General features: G+C 30.6%; 1 long non-coding RNA gene across 1 annotated transcript; it reads right to left on the minus strand.

Annotated features, from left to right (window-relative positions):
- Nucleotides 1-4,961: 4,961 nt before the first annotated feature.
- On the minus strand, nt 4,962-8,786 carry LOC107367438 (uncharacterized). The gene is made up of 5 exons (XR_016198367.1): nt 8,331-8,786; nt 7,875-8,173; nt 7,505-7,643; nt 7,017-7,110; nt 4,962-6,956 (listed from the first exon to the last, which is right to left on the minus strand). It is a non-coding gene; the product is annotated as an uncharacterized LOC107367438 (long non-coding RNA).
- Between the last annotated feature and the right edge of the window lie 27 nt (nt 8,787-8,813).

The following is an 8,813-nucleotide window of genomic DNA, read 5'->3' on the forward strand; positions in this document are numbered from 1 at the left end:
TTGTCTATTGAAAAGAGCACTTTTCATGTTTCAAATTATATTCTCATTTAATCTTTAATTTCTCCCTTTATCTTCCTCATCTTTTCATCTTCACCCTCTCAATGGGTCATTATGCCTGTTCCTACCAACAAAAAAAATACCATCCAAGTCAATATTCATTTACCTTTGGGAATCACCTTTTTATTTGCAAGAATCATCCTTAAATAACTTTGTAATGGGATAATTATCATTCCCTGTTAATGGGCCCAATGAACAGAATAACGATAATTATTTGCTCTCCAATGGACTGGAAACCATTTCGAGTTGTGAGATCTCATGGGTTCACATGGAAATGGGTCAAAAAAATGGAAATCTTCAAGGAATCAAAGATGAACCTGGAAAGATCATCTGGATTTAATGGTGATGATCAAGAGACGTGTGGCTGGTTCAGCAAAAGTCATTTACAGATGATTCAGTTTTGATGGTTTCATCTTCAACTTTCAACAAATTGTTATCAGAAGTGAAATTAGTAAATTGAATTGAACAAAAGGCTAAGAATAGCCATTCTTGAGGATTGCGACTCATTTGAAATGTTGGTCAATGTTTGCAGGGAAATGTTTCACAATTTTGACTCTTTGACCATAATCACAATGAACAATGAGTTTTGCATCTAAACATCATATTTACATTGAATGTGTAATATTATACTTTTCCGTATTGCTTTCTTATGTGTGTCAAGCTAATGTAAAAATATTGTCATTATATTATATTGGATTGTGAAATGTTGTGTCTACAGTTAGTATCGGTAAGTAATGTTGGTAAATGTAAGTCAATTAAATTGGGAAATATTAAATATTATCAAATGTAATAGATTTCCTACTGTGAGTTTAGGTTTACACTTAAAAATGATGTTCACAATACAATAGTGAATGACCGTTGACCTGGACCTTTTCATTAGATAATTTACTTGCCATTAAGCCAGTTTCAATTTACTTACCTCATCATCATCATCAGTTTCAGCTTTACATCAACGTTTTATCCTCTTCCCTCTCTCTCTCCTTCGCCATCTTCATTCATCTTTTATCCTCTTCCTTCATTGTAAACCTTTAAGCTTATTTAACTTCACATGGTAACAACAATTGAAGCAAATTTTTATTTTTACCTCCTATAATCGGATACTCTATATATAAAGTAAATTAATCCATAATTTGATCAATTGTTACCGATGATCATCATTGATCAATCCCTTGCATAACTCTTTCCTTGCTTCAAATGGCTTGGCTTTTCATTTAAAGATTTGGTTTAAAGGTTTCCTTAAATCAAAAGAGAAGAGATTTCAATTTATTTTCTCAATCATTTTGGCAAATTTTCATATTAAACTGTCCATTTGATCAATTGGTCAGTGTCCTTGTGGTTATGAGAAATTGTTAGCTGAAAGAATAAAAAGCAAAATCAGTATCGTGCTTTTGTCACGATACTGAGAAATCACGCGATCGAGTAACGGCACTTTATTTAGCTTACTTAGCTGCTCCATTTTCCCGTTTCCTCCATAAGTTGATGGAAAATCTTTTGACTGGAAGACGCTCTTATTGATCGCTGCATAACTAAGAGCTGTGTGATCTTAAACACATGGATAGTACTTCAATTGTGCCAAGTGACATTGGTGCATTGAGGTAAAGAGTTGAATATTGCAGGGAATGTTTGTAATTGATTATCGATGAAACCAGAATTTATGCAATTACATCGCTGGAATCGGTAGCTTTACTCGATAATCAAAGTCACATGCTGTACAGTGAAAGAAAATTTCATCGTTCAAAATAAGTGAATTTGGTTATTATTAGTAATAGTTTTTGTTAGTTGTAACAAAATCAATTTGAAGAAAAAATCAGTTGATAACTGTACAAAAAACAAAGTTTGAACTTTCATCAGACCGCAAACAGTTGATGAAATCACAATTAACTGCAAAGAATCAGTAAGAATTGAGGAGTAGATTATGATTAGTTTAGATGGGCGAATAAAAGAGCGAATGAAACCACATGCATAAGAATGCGCTATTTTTTCGACTGGAATGGTCGTTGGACAAGAATTTAGAAATTCGCCTTTTTCTGTTGATTGATGCAAGTATGAGATTTCCAAGTCAACGGGTTCAACTATTTAATCTGTATTTTCAGTGACGTTAACTTGATAATTATTTTTAACAAGTGGTTTATATTTTTACATCTTAAGTTTTATAAAAAGGTTTCATTGAATTAATTAGTCTTTATAATTTATAAAAGTTACATTTTGAATCATTATTATTAAAGTATTTGCCGTATCGACGAACATTAAAGCACAGTGCTTCTAAGTGAAACGAAAACATTCAAAAGCAAAGAAGTATCCGCCATCAGGAAATCAATCAATAATTTTCGATTTCTGAACTTAATTCCTAGAAAGTTCAACTTATTTTTTGTCGCTGTGACCAAATCATGTACCTCATCATGTTACCGTTATGCCACGAAACTTTTTTTGAGATCGAAAAGATCTTTAATGAAAAAATTATCGTCAGAGCAAGAAATGCAAAAGTTGAAATCTTTAGCTTTTGTCAAATTAATGATATGCATTTTGGGATGAAAAAAGCCTTTCATTAAGCACAAGTAAAAATTTTCCATTTGAGCTGAGAGTTGAACCTTGGTTGTGGCGGCATAAAATTGGTTCCGTTTGTTGAGTTAAAAAGTTTCTCTGATAGACAGTCATTCACAAAATTGTAAAGTTGAAACTTTGATCTCTTTATGTACATTTTTTACCAGATTGTTCACTAAGCTCTTTACTCTTTACCCGAAGACACTGTTACATAAACTTCTAATCCAACAATAAACCCTCAAATCGAAGCAAAAAAAGTTTTCTCCAAAATTCAATACTTTCTGCACACGGACTCTGCATTTCCATTCAGTCTGTTAAAAATGATTTTCTCAGAAACCTGAATGCAGGGAAATGCTTTGCTATTTATATTGTTTACATTGAATACTTTCGCATGGCGAAAAATTGCTTTAGAACCCTTTTGGTTTGTCAAAATTTTTCAAAATTCAAAATCAAAATTTGATCAACATTCTCTTTATATTGTATAAGTGTTATATGTACAGATGTACAGATAGCTTGAACCATTTCAGTTCATTATGGAATGCATTAACTTTGTTTCTCCTGTTTTGCTTGATTAGCTTGCATAAATCTTTGCTTTTGACTTGCTATCAACGTTAATTTGTTTGGTTAAAGGAGAAAGGAAAGGATGGGAAAGAAATTAAAACAGCTTTGAAATAATAGTCGAAGCTAATTGAAGAGTTGAAAGACAAAGTAAAAAGCTAATTTGATCAAGAAATTAAAAGACTAAAGTACTAACATTGGTTAAATGTAAATATCCTGGGAGTTGGCCATTTGTGAACTGTTCAAATTCATTGATGAAGATGACTTACAAGGAAAGTTAAGATGAAGAGAAAGGTAAATGAAATGATGAAATTATGGTTAATTGGTTAAAGTTTTACAAAATTAAATATTCGTTAAATTGACGATAACTTAAGTTGGTGATCAAAGAAAGACTCAGAAATACATTGGATAATTTCACGGATGGATTATCATTTTCAATTGAAACAAGTTCATGTTTACCATCATATCCCTGATTATTACACAACATCAATATCAAAATGAAAGAGTTACACAAATAAATATGAAAGGGAATCAAACAGCAATTACGATTCCTAAATCAACAGAATGGGAATCTTAAATTTTGATAAAAAGCTAAATGCAATCATCTCGAATGATGAGTTTGCAATAGTTGAAATATTTGAACTAAATTACAGTTATAAAATGACTTCTACAGTAAACTATTAGAGATTATTCCAGAAATTACAGTTAAATGCGGCTGCATTAAAATTAAAAAGTAAAATTAGCGTTGATTCAGTCAAATTGAGTTTTACATTAACCTAAAACCCAATCTTTGCAGACACAGTTTAAACTATTCAGTGCTGACAGTCAGTAATACAGTCTCAGCGTGAACACATCTACAGGCACAATTTTAATTAATGGTAATACAATCAAAAATACAATCAAATCTCTAGATCATGATATTAATCAGTAAAAATTTCAAAACATTGAGCCAAAGTCACACAAATCAAGCATTAAGTGAACTAGTAGGGCATCTAGTGGATCTAAAATAAACCACTTCTGCTAAATTCATAATGAATGAAGCGCCAAGAGTAGTCTGAGTTCAACTGTAGTCCAAATTAAACAGTTTTAGTTTTATAATGGTTTATTACAGTCAGAAACTCATGATTAAAATTTGATTTTAGCAAGATTAATAGTCATTCACAGTAATCAAGGACTAAAATCATCTCCAATTTGTTATAAGAATTAAATTGTATTTCAAAAAGGCTGGCAAACTGTTTGATTTCATTTTCAAAGTATAGAGGGAACCAGCTTATATTTCGGTAGATTTTGCCTTTTCATTAAAACCCAACAATTTGAATCAAGATTTATTTATTCGTTCAATTAATGATTATATCGAAATAAATCTACTTACACATGTAATTTGTTTACCGTGCTTTTTATTAATGTGCAAGCTATGATTGATTTATCATGTGCTTAATTAAATCATCGAGCTCAGTTCATGAGATATTTTTTAATAACATCAACCTGTGTGTTCGACCGCTTACAATTGAAGCCTTGCTTGCAGCCCATATAAACAGATTAATTGTCATTTCTGTGTAAATGAAAACAAATGATAGATGAATACTTGATCATTAAGAAGTCAAAGAGAAAGTTGAATATAATCAAGTTATTTGTTAAATTTAAACAGTTCACACGTTAGAAATGTTTTCACAAGTTAATGTGAGAAAAACGATGAATTATTATTCTCACATGATGCCAATTAATCCATTAAATCAAATATTTAAATAATCATACCTTAAAGTCATCTGTGTATCACTGTAGATGATGAAAGATGCTTAATTTAACAACAAAAAACTACGATTAAACAGCTAACCTTATAAAGCCTGATTAATGCTTAACACATTCAACTAATAAAGTTGATATTCAAAGTTAATTTGCTAGTATTTACCAAATATTAATGATTAGTTTGTCTTTTATTTGGACCATAAATTTTTTTTACACAAAATTAGCAAAAAATAATAAGAAAAACAAAACTGAAAAAACAAAAAGGCAAGAAAAATCTCAAAAAAGCAAGCTAACCTGGTTACTTAAATATTTGCATCTTCAGGTCATTGGAGCCATCTAACACATAATTGTAATTTACTGATCACAACAATTTGGCCTCAATATAATTTGTTGAAAAAGATAACTTAAATCCAGTTATAATAGGTGAATAATAATGAATGATGAAGAGTCAATCTTTCTCATGTTTACTAAACAATGCACCAGAAAACCGGCAACTCGTCTTATCAACTTGGGTTGTCTTCAAGGGCTATCATTGACCATAAATTGTTGTCCATTATCCTGTTTTAATACAAAAAAAGCCTTATTAATGTGATGGTGAACAATCAAACTATTCATAAGCTAATATCTTTCAATCCTTAACAGCTATTAACTATCAGCTATTAGCTGCAATCAGAAAAGGTTTCAAAAATCGTATCGACAAAAAAATGGTTTCAAGTTATTTTGATTGCCTTCATTGATAGCTATTCCTGATCATTAAATTATGGGCATTGAAACATTATTAACGTTTATATAATCAGATAAACTTGTTGGCCAAAGATGTAACAATTGAGATATTCAAGGTTGATTTGGGTGAAATATATCAGACGATTAAAACTGTTATAAAGAAATAGGTTTTTCTCAATGAAATAGACAACATTGATAGCTATTTCTGGTTACTTTAAACCCAAATTTAAACTTGGAGTAATTAAATTTGTTGATTGTAATAAAATGAAAGTTGATAGGAATCAAGTTTAAGATTGAAAATTGGCTTTAAATGTTGTACCAAAACAATCAAAGTGCAAGTGAGATTATAAATCTTTTGATGATAATTCAAATGGTTAACAGATGATTGAATTATTTACAGTTTGAAGCAGCTAGAGTTTTGTCCCATTTATAAGTTGCATGTCATGTTGATAGTTTACAGTGAATTAAATGGCCAAATAAACTTGAATGAACCGTGAAATTAAATTGTATTGTGTGTTGATTGTTTGCTGATAGTTGTTGGCCAAGAGGAACCTTTAAATAGATTAAGAGACTTTCATAATTTGATTGACTTTCATTTTAAAAACAAAATAATTTTCATCTGTTTTTGGTTTCTCCCCATAAAACATCATCACTATCACCATCATCATCGACCAAGTCACAAGTCAATCAAATCAGTATTAAGATGACGATGTGAATCACGATGATTCAGGTTACAAAATTAACATAATAACTATTACATAGTGATGAACGGATTAGTAGATTGTAGAGAAATAAAATTAACCATTTTATAAAAAGGCAAAAGGTAGTCAACAGCAATTTGGTAACAATTAAGAGCTCAGAACAATTTAACCTTTAAATTTATATAAATATATACTCTTATTTTAAGCATCTCGTCAATCAAGTTATCAATGAGAGCGAAAATTAACTTTTCAAGATGATGTTCATCAACATCATTCTCGTGATGAATAGGTAAACAGCATATCACTTACTATAAATGAGGTTGAAAATGAAAGATTTATGAAGAAAACGATTAACTGATTATAAATAACAATTAAAACCAATTGCGTGGAGCACTTTTGCTTAAATAAAATGGTTATTGATCATTTATCCAAACCCAGTAGCCGTTCAAATCCTTTTTAGTCCACATCTTTATTATGGTCAATCAATGCACAATAAATTAAAATGTTTAACTGCTTATTGAGATCAATAATGACTGTAGCATCTCTACATTGGACGGCGGATAAAAATGGACAAACTGCCCAATCTTTACTGGTCATTTTCCTGGTCTTTGTCCTTGTATTGCTTTGATCCTGAATTGAAAGAAGAAATTTTCGTTGAAATTTATATAACATTGATTTTGAACAACTTACCCTTTGTCTAGCTTACAATTAAACCAGTGAAACTCATTGTTGCCGATTATCATGATAACTGCTTCCACCATGACTTATTATCAACATTGTTGACCTAAATTAGAGAAGAAAAATGAAACAATTTGATAACGTAGTTTAATTTTTTTGTACTTTGATCAACAGAAGCAAAGAGTAAATATCAATTGATGAAGGGTAGCAAAAAAATTGATCATTTCCCATCAATCGCTCGTGGAAGTTGATGGATGATCAAATGAATGTCTCTTTTCAGTTGATCATCTCAGATTATCAAGGTTATGTCACTTCTGATTGATTATCATTAGGCGTGAGCTCAGACTAAACGTAACACTAAACTTAACCTGGACAAGTTAACAATTAAAGCTACCTGTATCTTGATTCTTAACCGTTAAAGTTGAAATCTCTCTGTGTTTGGTTGTTGATGAAATCCTTTTGTTCGCTCTCAATATTATAACAAAAATTATCCAACTTACCAAATTCAATATCAAAATATCATCATGAGGATGGAAATAACCGCCAAAAACGTTAGGCAATCGGTACTCAGCAGGAAACTTAATCAATCACTGGTAGCTCCAACTAATAGATCGATGATAATGGCCAAATACTTTGCTGCTATTAAGTTGTGAACTTTAAAAGGTATATCAAGAAAAATCGCTGATCAAAGAAAAATTAATCAATTGATTCTTCATTACTTGAGTTATGCTCGACCAGATATTTCAATCTGTGTGAATCCTCAACTATAATATTAATTGACTAATATATTATTAATACTTGCTGTTTTGAAAAATCTATTGACAAATTGGTCTCCAATAATGTATAAATATCAGCTGGTTGGAAATTTACTTTCATTCACGATGATTATGATAATTATTGCCAGGAGTTAATAGGAAGCTTGATAATCAGCTACAATTCCTAAATTCAAGTTTTTCTAAAATAATTTACATTCCCTTGAGTCATCATGATATTCAACTCAGAATAGTTTCTTTGTTTGCCATTTCTTCTTGATTACCCTTTTTCCACCTTTCTCCTTTTTCGCTTTGGATCCTTTGCTTGCATTTCTCTTGAATCTTTTACTTTTCTTTACTTGTTCAATTTCAGAGTCATCATTATCATCACCATCATCTTTAGGAGATGATTGCTTCCTGAAATGAAAACTCACATCATGAATATAGTTGTCCAAGAAAGAGAGAGAAAGAGAAGAAGAGTAAACAAGTTTTATAGTTTAAATTAGTGTGACCTTAACAGTTATTAATAATAATGAAAAGACAGGAAGATATAACAAGGTATAACCTTTTTTACCTTTTTGTTTTCCTTTAAAGATTAACCAAACCTGAGCAGAAAATGGAAACGTGCCTATTTACCCCCAAAAGCTTTAACACGTCCATGATTAAATCTGTAACATTAGTTGTAAGTTAATGGGAAGAAGAAGAAAATTGTAGATATTTATTCTGCTGATTCTGTAAAGCACTGTTGACACTCCAAATGAACAGGTAGAAAATATTGTAAGTTTCAAAAATGGATTTAATTTACTCTTCATGGTGCACAACAAAAAAACCAGAATAATGAGATGGCTCAACTCTCACCCTGAGCCAATACTTTGATTACACAAGAAAACAATTGAAAAAAATTGCACAAATTTTTAGGTTTGACAATAAAAAACGGCTAACAACCAAACACTTTAACCTCTGGTTAACCATTGTTTGATAAAAATGAAAGTTAATGTGAAATTATGGACTGATCTGGTTAAAAGATAAAGATGTTAACTCACAGTTGAAAAATTAC

Source organism: Tetranychus urticae, chromosome 2 (genome assembly GCF_039701765.1).
Source record: "Tetranychus urticae isolate SD_2017Ah chromosome 2, NJAU_TeUrti_SD_1.0, whole genome shotgun sequence".
NCBI classification, from domain to species: domain Eukaryota; kingdom Metazoa; phylum Arthropoda; class Arachnida; order Trombidiformes; family Tetranychidae; genus Tetranychus; species Tetranychus urticae.